The sequence below is a fragment of the Heterodontus francisci genome, unplaced genomic scaffold (genome assembly GCF_036365525.1).
Source record: "Heterodontus francisci isolate sHetFra1 unplaced genomic scaffold, sHetFra1.hap1 HAP1_SCAFFOLD_43, whole genome shotgun sequence".
In the NCBI taxonomy this organism is placed as follows: Eukaryota; Metazoa; Chordata; class Chondrichthyes; order Heterodontiformes; family Heterodontidae; genus Heterodontus; species Heterodontus francisci.
This window is the reverse complement of record NW_027141852.1, coordinates 18,744,413-18,760,577: the sequence shown is the minus strand read 5'-3', so window position 1 is coordinate 18,760,577 and position 16,165 is coordinate 18,744,413. Positions and strand designations below refer to the sequence as shown.

The 16,165-nt window shown below is 50.0% G+C and overlaps 1 non-coding gene across 1 annotated transcript; it reads left to right on the top strand.

The window, feature by feature from the left end:
- Positions 1-15,854: 15,854 nt before the first annotated feature.
- Positions 15,855-15,937, top strand: trnal-cag (transfer RNA leucine (anticodon CAG)). The gene has a single exon. It is a non-coding gene; the product is annotated as a tRNA-Leu (tRNA).
- Positions 15,938-16,165: the final 228 nt, after the last annotated feature.

Genomic DNA, 16,165 nt, shown 5'->3' with positions numbered 1-16,165 from the left:
TAAACATTTCATTTCAATTATTTATGAGGGATGAAATGAACAGAAAAGATTTTCTGCAATGGTACCAGGGGTGTGGGACAGAGTGAGTGGTTCGGATCTGGAATACACTGGCTGAGAGTGTGCTGGAGGCAGATTCAATCGTGGCTTTCAAAAGGGAATTGGATAAACACCTGAATAGAGAAAATTTGCAGGGCTACAATGAAAGGGCAGAGGAGTGGAATTCGCTGATCTGCTCTTGCAAAGAGCTGTCATGGACATGATGGACTGAATGGTCTCCTTCTGTACTGTAACCATTTGATTCCTTGATTCTAACTCTGTCAAAGTTGTTCTGAACTTGCTCTGCTCCAAGGAGAACAACCCCAGCTTTTCCAGTGTCTGCACATAACTGAAGTTATGTGGCACCATGGGGAACCCACTGCAAACCAGACAGAAATACAACTGTTCACCACCACACTGTGACCCAGCTGTTCACATGATTTGGATGCGGGGACCAAATGTAGTATTTCCAAGTTTGCAGATGACACAAAACTAGGTGGGAATGTGTGTTGTGAGGAAAATGCAAAGCGGCTTCAAGGGAATTTGGACAGACTTAGTGAGTGGACAAGAAAGTGGCACATGAAATATAATGTGTAAAAATGTGAGGTTATCCACTTTGGTAGGAGAAACAGATGTGCAGATTATTTGTTAAATGGTAAGAGTGTGAATGTACAAAGGGGCCTGGGTGTCCTTGTCAATAAGTGACTGAAAGCTAACATGCAGGTGCAGCAAGCAATTCAGAAGAGGAATGATATGTTCGCCTCTATCACAAGAGGATTTGAGTATAGGAGTAGTGAAGTCTTGCTTCAGTTGTATATAACCTTGGTTGGACTGCACTTTGGAATACTGTGTGAAGTTTTGTTCCCCTTACCTTCGGAAGGATATCATTGCCATCGAAGGAGTGCAACGAAGGTTCACCAGACTTGTTCCCGGGATGGCGGGACTGTCAAATGAAGAGAGATTGGGGAAACTGGGCCTGTATTCTCTAGAGTTTTGAAGAACGAGAGGTGATCTCATTGAAACTTACAAAATATTTAAAGGGATAGACAGGTAGATGAAGCTAAGGTGTTTCCCCCGGTTGAGGCGTCTAGAACCAGGGGACACAATTTCAACGTAAGGGGAAAGCCACTTTGGACAGCGATGAGGAGAAATTTCTTTACTCAGTGGGTTGTGAATCTTTGGAATTCTCTACCTCAGAGGGCTGTGGAAGTTCAGTCATTGAGTATGTTTAAAGCAGAGATTGACAGATTTCTAAATACAAATGACATAGGGGAGATGGAGATAGTGTGGGAAAAAGGCATTGAAGTGGACGATCAGTCATCATCATATTGAATGGCAGGGTGGGCTCGATGGGCTAAATGGCCTACTCCTGCTCCTATGTTCCTATCAGTCTGCAAACTTCATATGCATGCTGTCATTGTCCCTTTTATTCCATGGGCTTCAGTTTTACTGGCAGTCTAGTATGTGACATCATCAAGAAGGTCTTCAATAAGTTAAATAAGGAGAAATTGTTTCCAGTGGCAAAAGGGTCAGTAACCAGAGGATGTATTTATCAGGTGATTGAGAAAAGAACCAGAGGCGAAATGAGGAATGATTTTTTATACAGTGATGTGTTGTGATCTGAAATGCACTGTCTGATCAGGACTTGAAAGCAGATTCAGTAGTAACTTTGAAAAGCGATAGGGATAAATACTGGAAGGAAAAATGTACAGATTACAGGAGACAGCACTGACACAATGGACCAAATCGTCTCCTTCTTTGGGTATCATTCCATGGTTTTATGAACATAATGTTGATACAATTCGCTGAGTTGGAAGGGAAGTGAACCCAGATTCCGGGTATTCTAAACACCAGACCCAAACCAAATGAACAAGCCTGTTGTTTAATCTCTGTTTTTCACATCAGCTTCTCCTCACTCTTTCTGTGTTTCCAGCCTGGTCTGTTCCTCTGACCTTCATTCCTGACACTCTATTGAGAATGGCCAACTCACTGCGCCTCTCACTCCCACCGTCACTCCACACCTTCACCCACTTCCAAACCTCTCTGTTCAACAGTTCCTCACATCTGCTCCTCTGCTCCATTCATATAACAGGAAAACGTTTTCAAACAGACATCTCCAGACAGTGAACGTTCCAGTAAGACAAGGTAAAGAGCAGATTCATTCACTTTAAACACAGAGAGAGCAGCTCTCCCAGTTCAGTCGAAGGAGCAGATCTGGTTTCACTCCCATTAGTCTTAGAGACATGCGCCAGAATTTTAAGGGACCGTTGGAGACGGGAATGGAGGCCGGGGAGGGGGAGGGGGGGTGTATAAAATAGGGATGGAAGACGTTGGACCGGATTTTTCAGTCGGCGGCTGACATGGAGGGCAGACTTCGCACATCCACATGGCAAGAAGGCATTTAAAGTATTTATGAGTCCAATTGTCAGCAATTTTATTCACTGGATCCAATTGAACTAATAGCACACGGGAACCACGGGGCTTCAGAGCCTCGCCTGGTTAAAGGAGGTGACTGGGAGGTGGGAGCTGAGTGTTGTCTTCACTGGGAAGCTATCGGGTGAGGCAGCAAAACTTGGCAGCAAGGGTGGAGGGGGAAAGGGCATCGGGAAACACTGTCAGGAGTGGGGGCCAATGTGCCAGCTCTGCAGAGGGAACAACACCAGGGTGCCATTGGGGCAGTGCCACTTCATTGAGGGTGACAAGTGAGGTAAATGTGGCTGGGTGTTGTTTACTGTGAAGGACTTGCACTCAGGGAGGGGCAACCTGTCATGGGCCTCATTCGAGGCTCTCATTGGATTCGAGGCTCCCATTGAGGAGGAGGAGGAGGAGTAGAGAGGAAGGGAGGGAGGCGCAGGCACCAGCAGGGGCACCACAGCAGCTTGGGGGCCCACAGGAAGGCCAGCCTCGAACAGGAGGCTGGAGAAGGAGGCAGAGGAACACGTCAGCCGAGGTTCAACTACCACCAGATGTCCGAGTGACAGTGTCTCCGCAGACTGCAACTCTCCACGGAGGTCGTCACTGATCTCTCTGCCATGATGCAGCTTTGCCCCATGCGACTTGGTGGTCACCTGATGCCAGTGTCACTGAAGGTCACCGTGCCACTGAACTTCTTCACCACCAGATCATTGCGGGAATCCACTGGAGATATGTGTGGAATCTCACAGTCTGTAGTGAATCAGTGCATCAAGGAGGTCACCAATGTCCTGTTCAGGAGGGCCGGTGACTATGTGCACATTGATCCAAACAGTCAAGCTGAGAGAGCTACAGGATTCGGGGCCATCGCTGGATTCCACCATGTGTAGGGTGTCATTGACTGCACCCATGTGACCATCAAAGCTCCTGCAGACCAGCCAGCAGCCTTCAACAGGAAGGGCTTCCACTTGCTCAGTGTGCAATTGGTCTGCGACCACTGCAAATGGATCCCATAGGTGTGTGCACAAATCCCGGGAAGCAGCCACAACGCCTGCATACCAAGGCACTCCCAGGTGCCAGAACCTTTCCGCGGCCCCATCCGCTTTCAGAGATGGATCCTTGGAGACAAGGGCTACCCACTGAGGACATGACTACTGACGTCTGTGAGGAACCCACGCACGGATGCAGAGGAGAGGTACAACACCTGCTGCGGGTCAACCCGAGCGACCATCAAGGAGGCCATTGGTCTCCTGAAGATGAGATTCAGGTGCCTAGATCCATCCAGTGGAGCCCTTCAGTATGTCCCGGCGAGGGTCTCGCATATCGTGGTGGTTTGCTGTGCACAGCACAATCTGGCATTACAGAGCGGTGAGGTGTTGACTAGTGAGGATATCGTGGAGTGTGGTGTCTCCTCTGATGATGAGGATGTGGAGGAGGATGCTGCCCAAGCAGTGCCAGATGAAGAACCTCAGGCACAGCAGGAAAGGGGCCATGAGATACACACAAGGGAGACATGAGACACCCTTATACATTCAAGTTTCCTTTGAGCCTTACCACCTTCTGGAACCACAGCAATAAAGTCTTAGCTTTAAGCAGCCCTGTTGTCACCTCCTTCCTTCTGTTCTGCAGCGTCCAGGTACACATCGCACAGTGACAAGGCCGAAGCTATGTAAACTCAGGGCTTGGTCCCTCACTTCCAGCCCCTTGGGAGGAAGGGTTTAAATGAAGTCCCAAAGGGTATCAACAATAAGAAGGAGACATAGTGAGAGAACATCATTTCTTTATTCCGTGTGACACCAAACACAACCCTATCCATCTGGAATGTACATTCACCCGTGAACCCCTCAGTGAATCTAGGTGCTCTTCTTAAATCTTTTCCGGGTGCTCCTACGTGGTGCTCCCCCTGCTCTGTCAGCTGAGATGGAGACAGGCTGCTGACCTTGCTGCCCCATGGCTTGGAATGACATTGGTGGCCGTCCTCTTGCTGCCTGAGGCCTGGAGGGCCCCGGCACACTGAGGGCCTCCTGCACAGGTACAGGGACACCCCTCTGTCATCGAGGATGATGGAGGCAGGCACTGGCATCACTTGTGTCACTGGCAGAGGGGCTTTGGAGCTACTGTCCACACCAGGAGCACCCTGAGAGGAGACCCCAGATGGAGCAGCCAGCTTCTCCTCCCCCTTATAAGACACACTTGTAACTCGCTGCTGACCTGAGAGGGACGTGGACCTGGTGAAGAGTTCAGGTGGCTCGTCCCCCCTCTCACCTTGTCACCGCTGGATGGATCTCATGGACAAAGCGATGGAGTGCAAGTCTGCGCGCATCTCCGGCAGCCACTGATTGGTCGGCTGGATCTGGCTCTCCATCAGAGTCACCAATCTCTCAAGGAAGGAAGCCAGACACACCCCCATCAGAGACAGTACAGCATGCAAGGCCTGGATGGACTCCTCCATCATCCGAACTTGGGTACACATAACCTCCGGCAACTCTGCCAGATGTTGCCTGACCTCTTGCTGCAGCTGCAGTATTTCCCGTGTTGCTGGTGACACCAGAGGCACATCATCAGCCTGGGACTCAGCATGGGCCTGGCCTCCCACAGACTTCCAACTGCCAGTGGCCTCGGCTGTCACAGCCTCCGTCAGCTGCCCGGGCCTGTCTGTGACGTGCTCACCAGCTTGTGTGCCCAAATCTAACATCTAGTGGATACCCACCGAGTGAGGGTTTCTGTGCTGGTGGAGGGTGCAGGGGAATGAGGTGATGGTGCACCATCTGAGGCTCCCTCCTCCTCCTCAGAGGTGTCTGGCTGTCCCACAGTCTCTCCAGCTCTTCGCTCTTGTCGTTCATCCTAGCCTGCATGTGAAAACAGGGACATTGAAGGGTTAGGGTCTGCCCATCGTGACATTCCAACCACCCCTACTGTGCAGCTCCATTGATGCAGTGGTGAACAGATGAGCAGTATGGCTCCTTTGCAGCGGATGCTCCCTTGTGCCCCAGGAGATGTTCACTCACTCTCTTAGGTAGGTGTCCCTGTCTCTCCATCAGCTATGGAGCAGCTGCTTTGCTGCCCTGCCTGTTCCATGGCCTCCTCCTCCATCGGGATGAGGACATGGAGATAAGGCATCCACTGCCAGTCTTGACATGCTCTTTCCGATTGTGGGATGTCTTCTCCTGCAGCCACTATGATCAACAAAGTTAGTCTCCCAGCGGGGACAAGCCCAATATCTCTGATGGTGATAGTCCAGCAGTCCATGATGTGGACACACATATTCCTCCTGCATGTGGCCCCTCTCGAGGGACTGTGTGAGTTTATACAATGACTGATGTGCACCTCCCACCGAGATGCAGACAAGCCTCAGGCAGCATGTCCTGCTGCCCTTCCCCAATACAAATGACTGGGTGGTCACTCCCTTTCCACCAAACACTCCCTCTCACTCTGCCATGCGCAATGTCCAAAGGGTCCAAAGTGTTTTGAGTTTGCGCCTGAGCAGCCCGGATCCGGTCATTGACCCACTTCGTGCACTGGATCCATGTCTTGGGGGTGACCCCACGGCCGCAGACTTCACCTACTATCTCAAAGCAGCTTTGCTTGGTCAGGTGGACAGGTCTCCACCTCCCATCCCTGGGGAAGAGGATCTTCCACCTATCTGTTGTCACCTGGAGGCGAACCTGCAGGAAGGCATCGCCAAACCATTGGACCATGGTCACTGCAGGCTCGCATTCAGCTCCTTACCTATCAGGCAGCAGAGGCAGCAGAACAGGTCCTGGGGCAGCAGAGGCAGCAGAACAGGTCCTGGGGCAGCAGATGCAGCAGAACAGGTCCTGGGGCAGCAGAGGCAGCAGAACAGGTCCTGGGGCAGCAGATGCAGCAGAACAGGTCCTAGGCCAGCAGATGCAGCAGAACGGGTCCTGGGGCAGCAGATGCAGCAGAACAGGTCCTGGGGCAGCAGATGCAGCAGAACAGGTCCTGGTGCAGCAGATGCAGCAGAACTGGTCCTGGGGCAGCAGATGCAGCAGAACAGGTCCTGGGGCAGCAGATGCAGCAGAACAGGTCCTGGGGCAGCAGATGCAGCAGAACTGGTCCTGGGCCAGCAGAGGCAGCAGAACAGGTCCTGGGGCAGCAGATGCAGCAGAACAGGTCCTGGGGCAGCGGAGGCAGCAGAACAGGTCCTGGGGCAGCAGATGCAGCAGAACGGGTCCTGGAGCAGCAGAGGCAGCAGAACGGGTCCTGGGGCAGCAGAGGCAGCAGAACGGGTCCTGGGGCAGCAGAACGGGTCCTGGAGCAGCAGAGGCAGCAGAACGGGTCCTGGGGCAGCAGAACGGGTCCTGGGGCATCAGAGGCAGCAGAACGGGTCATGGGGCAGCAGAGGCAGCAGAACGGGTCCTGGGGCAGCAGAAAGGGTCCTGGAGCAGCAGAGGCAGCAGAACGGGTCCTGGGGCAGCAGAACGGGTCCTGGGGCATCAGAGGCAGCAGAACGGGTCCTGGGGCAGCAGAACGGGTCCTGGAGCAGCAGAGGCAGCAGAACAGGTCCTGGGGCAGCAGAACGGGTCCTGGGGCATCAGAGGCAGCAGAACGGGTCTTGGGGCAGCAGAACGGATCCTGGGGCAGCAGATGTAGCAGAACGGGTCCTGGAGCAGCAGAGGCAGCAGAACGGGTCCTGGGGCATCAGAGGCAGCAGAACGGGTCTTGGGGCAGCAGAACGGGTCCTGGGACAGCAGAACGGGACCTGGGGCAGCAGAGGCAGCAGAACGGGTTCTGGGACAGCAGAGGCAGCAGAACGGGTTCTGGGACAGCAGAGGCAGCAGAATGGGTCCTGGGGCAGCAGAGGCAACAGAACGGGACCTGGGGCAGCAGAGGGCTCTCAGGAAGACACTCCTTTAAACCAGGCAGCAGTGAATGCAGGTCTGGCAGCCCTTTCAATATGGTGCCAGCACCTGCCGTTGTGTCAGATGTCGGTGCCATCGGTGCCTCGTTCCCTACCTCTGGTCCTTGTTTACATGGGCCCCACGCCTCCCCTTCATTAATTGGTCGGCTGCTCCGTGATCGGGGTCGGTCGGCCACATTTCACTCGTGTGGTGACGACACCCACTTCCGGTGCCTCTGCCGAGAGCCGCACCGTTAGTTTAAAATTCAGCCCATGGGGTCAAGAGTGGAAAATCTCCCCTCTGATTCTCTCTACTTAAAATGAAGGAGACACCAAATTAAAACTGATGAAACCAGGGATTGTATCCTGGTTCTTCAATCTAGTGTTCTCCCAACTGAGCTGTTCCAGCCTCACTGTGAACTCATCTTCATTGGAGACAAATATAACTCCAGGTGGAATTTCCCCACCCGTTCATTCCTCACTTCAGGGGAATGGGACCCGACCAGATCGCGGAACTCAGATTATGTTAATGTTCTGCTCTTGATATCTTAATATTATCTTGCGTTTGAGCCACTTTTAATCAGGTTCACGGACAAATTCTTCCATCATCCCTTCTCCCACATTCTATCTCTCTCATTCATTCTTTATTCCTCACAATCCAGAAAGGGTTAGGAATCAGAGCTCACCCCCAAACCCTCTGCACACAGACCTCTGTCTGTTACCCTGTTTGATCCAAGAGACCAGTCAATAAATTACACTCTTTATAAACACAGAAAGCTGCCTCAGAGTGTTGGACAGAGATAAATACACTGAAGTCTTTTGAAAAAAGTTCATCTTACGGGTTGTTACTGAGCCCACAGAGCAGGGCGGGCCCAGGCTCCAGACCCAGCCCCAGCCTGTGCTGTGTTAGCTGATGCCACCTGGTGTGATATTGAGCCACACGGAGCAGGAAAGGGCCTGGTTGTATTCATGGCCTGTGTTGTGTTAACTGATCCCACTCAGTGTGGTAGGAGCCACACAGAACAGAATGGGCCCAGGCTCCTTCCTCAGCCTGAGGGATGATAGTTCTTCTCACACGTTGTTGTACAGAGCCCCACACAGAACAGGGAAATCTCAGGCTCCATCCCCGGCCTGTGGTATTTTACTTCATCGCACCTGGTATGGTACGGAGTCCCCAGAGCAGGAAAGATCCAGCTTCCATCTCCGGCCTGTGCTGAATTAGCTGATCTGACCTGGTTGGCACTGAACCCCAATCAGGGAAGGATGGGCCGAGGCTCCATGGACTGTGGTGTGTTAGTTATTCTCATTTGGTGAGGTACTGAGCACCATATAGAGCAGGATGGGCCTGTGCTCAGTGAGCTGATCTCACCTTGTGTGGTCCTGAGACCCACACACAAAGCAGGACAGGCCTAGGCCTCATCCCCGGCCTGTGTTCAATTAGCAGATCTCAGCCAAAAGATTTTGATAAGGTTCCACACAAGAGGCTTCTCTATAAGATTAAAGTCCCTGGTATCAGTGGTAATATATTGATCTGGATTGGGAACTGACTGGCAGACGTAGGCAGAAAGTAGTTACAGATGGATCTGGATCTGTTTGGAGACCAGTTACCAGTGGTGTCCCACAGGGATCGGTGTTGGGACTGTTGCTCTTTACTATTTTTATTAATGATCTGGATGTAGGTGTAGGGGGCACCATCTGTAAATTTACAGATGATTTGAAGATCTGTGCGAGTGTTTAGACTGTAGACGATACTCGACTGTTTCAGGCTGATCTTAATGTGTTGGGAGATTGGGTTCATGACTGGTAAATGATGTTTAATTTGGGTAAGTGCAGTGTTATTCATGTGGACAGGGCGAATGTTCAACATTCATACACCCTTCAGGGAAAAACATTAAAGTAGGTGGAAAAAAGAAAATAATTTTGAGCAGAGATCTGGATGTTCTCGTGCACAGATCTCGAAAGTTACAGCAGCAATGATGTGAAGTGATAGTTGGAGCAAATAGAGGGTTGGGCTGCATTCAGAGGACAATTGAGTATCAGATGAGGCATATTCTTTCATGGAATGTGAGCGACACTGACAAGTCCAGAATTTGTTACCCATCCCTAATTGTCCTTGACAAGGTGGCGGTGAGCTCCCTTCTTGAATTGCTGCACTCCATGTGGTGTAGGTACACCCACAGTGCTGTTAGGAAGGGAGATCCAGAATTTTGACCCAGCATCAGTGCATGAACAGCGATATATTTGCAGATCAGATGGTGTGTGACTTGGAGGGGAGCTTGCACATGGTGGTGTTTCCATGCATCTGCAGCCCTTGTCCTTCAAGGTGGTGGAGGTCTTCGGTTTGGAAGGTGCTGTCTGCGGAGCCTTGGTGAGTTGCAGCAGTGCATCTGGTAGATGGTACACACTACTGCCACTGTGCGTCAGTGATGAAGGGAGTGAATGTTTAAGGTGGTGAATGGGGTGACAATCAAGGCGGCTGCTTTGTCCTGGACAGTGTCGAGTTTCTAGAGTATTGTTGGTGCTGCACTCATCCTGGTTTGTGCCTTGTAGATGGTTGACAAGTTTTGGAGAGTCAAAAATCACAAAATTATTGCAGTGCAGAAGGAGGCCATTCGGCCCATTGTGTCTGCATAGAATCATAGAACATAGAAAGTTTACAGCACAGGCAGGCCAAAAAACGAGCCACCCAGCTGAATCCCATTGCCCAGCATTTGGACCGTAGCCCTGCATGTTCAGGTACTTGAGGTGCACATCCAGACTCCTTTTAAATGAGTTGAGGGTTTCTGCCTCAGCTACCCTTCCAGGCAGTGAGTTCCAGACTCCCACAGCCCTCTGGGTGAAAAAACCTTTCCTCATCTCCCCTCTAATTGTTCAACACATCACTTTAAATCTATGCCCCCTCGTCACTGACCTCCCTACTAAGGTAAATAGACCCTTCCCATCCATTCTATCCAGACCCCTCACAATTTTGTACATTTCAATCAAATCTCCCCTCAGCCTCCTCTATTCAACCCCAGCTGATCCAATCTTTCCTCATCGCTGCATTTTTCCAGAGCTGGCAACATCCTCGTAAATCTCCTCTGTAACCTCTCCAGTGCAATTACATCCTTTCTGGAATGAGGTGACGAGAACTGCACACAGAACTCAAGTTGTGGCCTAACTAATGATTGACACTGTTCCAGCATAACCTCCCTGCTCTTATATTCTATACATCGGCTAATAAAGGAAAGGATTCCATAAGCCTTCTCAACCAACTTATCAACCTGTCCTGCTACTTTCAGGGATTTGTGGACATTCACTTCAAGGTCCCTCACTTCCTCTACACCTCTCAGCATTCACCCATTAATTGTGTATTCCTTTGCTGTGTTTGACCTCACCAAAGGCATCACCTCACACTTCTCCAAGTTGAGTTCCATTTGCCACTTTTCTGCCCACCTGACCAGTCCATTTCTCCAGCTCTCCGAATGAGCATTTCACCACGTGCCTTGAGCTGAGTTACTCATCACAGAATTCCCACTATCTGATTTACTCTTGTAGCCAGAGTATGTATATGAATGGTCCAGTTAAGCTTTTGACAATGGTAACCCCCAGGATGTTGATGGTGGGGGGATTCAGCGATGGTAATGCTGTTGATCGTCAAAGGGAGATGGTTACATTCTCTCTTGTTGGAGATGGTCATTGCCTGGTACTTATGTGGTGTGAATGTTACTTGCCACTTAGCAGCCCAAGTCTGAATGTTGTCCAGGTCTTGCTGCTTCTGGACACGGACTCCTTCAGTATCTGAGATGTCCCGAATTTGTCCTTTTATGAAACCTTGGTCAGGACTCACTTGGAATATTGTATCCAGTCTTGGTCTCCTCACATGATGGGTGATATTGAGGCTTTGGAAAGGGTACAGAGGAGAGACATTCGACAAATTCCCAGTATAAGACATCTTGGTTATCAAGTTAGACTAAAAGAGTTGGGACCCTACACCTTAGAGAAACCTAGACTGAGGGGTGATCCGATTGAGGTTCATAAATAATGAAGGGTCCAATTTAGCATGGGAGAGGTGTCATAACTTTATATTGGAAAAGGCCAGATGGCACCCGGATCACATTAAATTTCATTTTCAGCGATGGGTTGATGTACCAGAATGGCCGAGTGGTTAAGGCGTTGGACTTCAGATCCAATAGACATGTGTCTGCGTGGGTTCAAACCCCACTCCTGGTATCTGTGCTTACAAAATGTTACTTATTCTTTCCCTGACTTTTGCCTTGCACCATCATCTCTTCTGTCATTTAATCACTCTTGCCTTCCAACTGATCACAGCTTCCTATTATTTGATCTGCCCCAGCACCGTTCCTTGGCTCTGCGCTTGCTTATAAACTGGTAAATCTTTAACTTAATCTCCTCTGTACCCTGACAATGACCTTCTCATCCTTCCTGGATTGTGGTTCCTCACAGGATCCGCTGCCTCTCCGACTCCCCTCCAGGTAACTGAAGGCCCTGAGCCTTGGTCTCGCTTTATACGCTAGCTGGTAGTTGATTCCTTGCAGGTCTGCCACCGCTCAGGAGAAGCTCAAGACCCAGATCAAGCAAAGTATCAAGAGGAATGTGAACAAAGGCTCCCTGGTGCAGAGCAAGGGACAGGGAGCCTCCGGCTCCTTCAAAACCAGCAAGAAGGAAAACCCAGGGAAAAGTGGGAAAGAAGGTGAAGAAACCAGCAGCCAAGAAATCTTTAGTGAAGAAACCAGCAGACAAGAAATCTTCAGTGAAGAAACCAGCAGACAAGAAATCTTTAGTGAAGAAACCAGCAGACAAGAAAGTTACAACAAAGAAAGTAACAGCCAAGAAAACGAGCAGCAAGGCGGCGGCAACGCCAAATAAGGCGGTGAAGAAAGCAGCGCTTCAGAAAAAGTCTCCTGCGAAGAAGGTCAAAAAAGGCAAGAGTGCGGCGGGCGGAAAGGCGCTGAAGAAAGTGCAGACATGGAAGAGCAAGGTCAAGCCGAAAGCAGCGAAGTCTCAGAAAGCAGGGTCTGGAAAGAAGTGAAAGCGCGGGAAACTTGTAAACATCTGAACACAAAGGCTCTTCTCAGAGCCACCCACATCTCTCAGGAAAGAGCTGATCCCCTGATCAAATGATCCCTGTCCAGGCCCCGCCTGCAGATTCCACATGGAAATGATTTGGAGTAAATCCAGGATCCCTGGTGACTCCCCTCCACCCAGCCCTTTCCCCACTCTCTGTCATGAAACAAAGGGATGTCCGGCCCTCACTCTAACTGGGGATGTGTTCGGTGCAGTCTCAGTTCACAAATTCAGGGGGAGAGTTTGTAAGACAGTAACACTGGCGGAGAAACCCCACCTCACAACTCAAACCCCAACACATGAGTTTCTCCAATTCAGCTGGAGTCGGGTGACAACAGGAGCTGGGATAGGCTGTGATCGGGAATGTTAGGAATGGATTTGTTCAGGGAGGAACGTACCTGGAATCTCCGAAAATAATAGTTCCTTATTTCCCCAGATGACACATTCTGCAGTGAGAATGAAAAGTCTCTTCACTGCTTCACATTTACTAATTGTTTGGTTCGAGATGAATAATGAGTCAGAGAGTAATGACAGGATCTGAAGCTTCTCTCACACCAGCCCTTGAATGACTCAGTGTGAAGTGTCCAATGTGTGAAGCTACTGCCAGGGTTTGTCAATCTGAATAGTTTCAGCTCAGTTACTGGGGGCCTGGAATCCCCGCAGTTTGACTCTGTCTCTGATTGGTCACCCGCTTCTCAATCCAATTCTTAACCAATAGGAGAATCACATATAAGTAAATAGAAGTTCTCATTGACTTATATTTTCCAATTGGAAAAAGCCTGGCAATTCCAGAGCAGGAAGGAATTGAAGTGATGGAAAATTTCAATTTTCAGGCAACAATTTTAAAACCTCTCATTTTATGTTCTGTTTTACTGTATTTACCGTCACAAAATCCTGACGCGATTTTAGGAATCGTTTTCTTGGCATCAGGTGGCAGGACTATATTTCCAACACAGAAGTCCTTGAAGCGGCCAACATCCCCAGCTTATACACACTACTGAGTCAGCGGCGCTTGAGATGGCTTGGCCATGTGAGCCGCATGGAAGATGGCAGGATCCCCAAAGACACATTGTACAGCGAGCTCGCCACTGGTATCAGACCCACCGGCCGTCCATGTCTCCGTTATAAAGACGTCTGCAAACGCGACATGAAATCGTGTGACATTGATCACAAGTCGTGGGAGTCAGTTGCCAGCATTCGCCAGAGCTGGCGGGCAGCCATAAAGACAGGGCTAAATTGTGGCGAGTCGAAGAGACTTAGTAGTTGGCAGGAAAAAAGACAGAGGCGCAAGGGGAGAGCCAACTGTGCAACAGCCCGAACAAACAAATTTCTCTGCAGCACCTGTGGAAGAGCCTGTCACTCCAGAATTGGCCTTTATAGCCACTCCAGGCGCTGCTTCACAAACCACTGACCACCTCCAGGCGCGTATCCATTGTCTCTCGAGATAAGGAGGCCCAAAAGAGAAAGACCGTCACAAAATCCTGACGCGATTTTAGGAATCGTTTTCATTTGTCAATCTGTTAACTGTAAGCGGCGGGAGGAAGGTCCAGTTCAGCAATTTAAAACGGGACAAATATCAGCTTCCACTCTGTAAAAGGAACAAATTAGCGACTAACCGCTTCTCACAGGCTTCTCGGGGACTGACAGAAACGAGCGGTTTCTGATCTTTTCTCCTGAAAGAGGCGGATAATGCTGCAGGGAGCAATGAACTGCCCTTCACTTTCTGGCTGCTAATACACCCCTGACTTTAAACAGTTCAAACAGCGACTGATGCTTCTGCCGGAAAATGAGCAGATTCACCAGAATGATCCCGGTCCATCATGGCCAAAGACATCCAGCTGGCCCGCCGCATCCGCGGGGAACGCACCTTAAACCCAGCTTCAGTAACAAGTGTAACAAGGGCTCTTTTCAGAGCCACCAAATCAGCAAAGGAAAGAGCTGCCATCTCTGTTCATCATCAAACCCATTAGATTGGAGGGGCGGCCACATGGTTTCTGTTTTGTCACATCACTTTCCCGAAAGGCCTGTAGGACTGAGAGCTGATCTGGAATTTAGAAAGCAGCATTACCGGAGACTCATTGCTGCTCAGCACAATCTCAACCCCGCTCCTGGGATCCGTTAGCTGGCATTTGGGGAAAAGAAATGGATCCCAGTTTTATTTGGAAGGCATTAATGGAGTCGGGTCCGTTCACATGAGGGTTATTTACAAACATTACCCAATAAGTTCACTAATATTTGAATCCATTGGAGATTAGTACACAGGATATGTAAGGCAGCTCGGTCACTCTGACTGAAACCGCCAGTTCCCCGGGGTTGCAGGCCCTGACACTGCGGGGAGAGAATCCCCGACTCTATCCCGCTGCCGGATGAAACAGACAGCTCTGTGTCCGGAGAATAGGGAGGGCTGGGGGGAAGGCACATATTAAAGCGCTGCAATGGACTCAGCTCCTGTGTGTGAACAACTCTCACTGATTCCGTCCTCTGGGAACAGTGCGTTCTAAACAGATCAGGTTAGGAGAGAAACACACAGCCCGAGAATGGCCTCTTTCTTCCTGCATTTACTCTGTTCTGGGAGCAGATTCTCATTGAGAAGCGTCGCTCAGATCACCAGAGAGAAAAAAAAGACACAATTCAAACTGTCCAAATGAAAAACAGAGAATTAACCCGGACACTTCCATTATTAAATTAATTCATCAGCTCCGAACCAGTTCCCGTTAATGTACCGGGATAATCTCGGGATTTATCAAATCGAAGGCAGCGGAATTGATTAAATTGTTCATTCTGACACCCTGTAGTTCAGTTCTTCACTTAACTAGAGGGGAAGATGTGTGAGCAGAGAAACAGAGCAAAATCCAGAGAGGGAACTGAAAACACACCTGGACAGATGTGAAACAGGTCAATCCACTGTGACAATAACTCCATCTCTGACTCCTTCCTGACAGTAACCAGTCCTTTCACAGAGACTGTGAGTGGCTCTGAAAAGAGCCTTTGGTTTATTAGATGACATTTTGGCCGCTTTACCTTTTCTGGGAGCTCTTGAGTGCTGGTTTTCTTGGGCAGCAGCACGGCCTGCATATTAGGCAGCACCCCGCCATGAGCGATAGTCACCCCTCCCAGCAGCTTGTTGAGCTCCTCGTCGTTGCGGACGGCCAGCTGCAGGTGTCTGGGAATGATGCGGGTCTTCTTGTTGTCCCGGGCCGCGTTACCGGCCAACTCGAGGATTTCAGCGGTCAGATACTCGAGCACAGCAGCCAGATCGACCGGGGCTCCGGCACCCACACGCTCAGCATAGTTACCCTTTCTCAGGAGCCTGTGAACACTGCCCACCGGGAACTGCAGTCCAGCCCGGGAGGAGCGAAACTTGGCCTTGGCCCGAGCTTTCCCGCCGGTCTTTCCTCTTCCAGCCATTTCCACAATCTCACAAATACTTTCACAAAGAATGAATAATTTCCTTAGCATTAATTGCATATCACCGGCAGTCTGGATGGCCGAGCGGTCTAAGGCGCTGCGTTCAGGTTGCAGTCTCCATTGGAGGCATGGGTTCGAATCCCACTTCTGACAAGTTGTGTTTTGACTGAACTGGAGGCGTTTGGGAGCAGCGGTAAAAAGCAGGAAAGAACATGGGAAAACAAAATAACAATGGACCCAAAGATGTTGCATGAAAACATTAGAGTTCGAGGCAACAAAGCAAATAGCAGGGCACAGAAAAGATCAAAAATGTAACCTTTGTATCGGTTTGGAAGATGTTGCCAATATATTTCATGAATACTTTACTGTCTTCCCGAATGA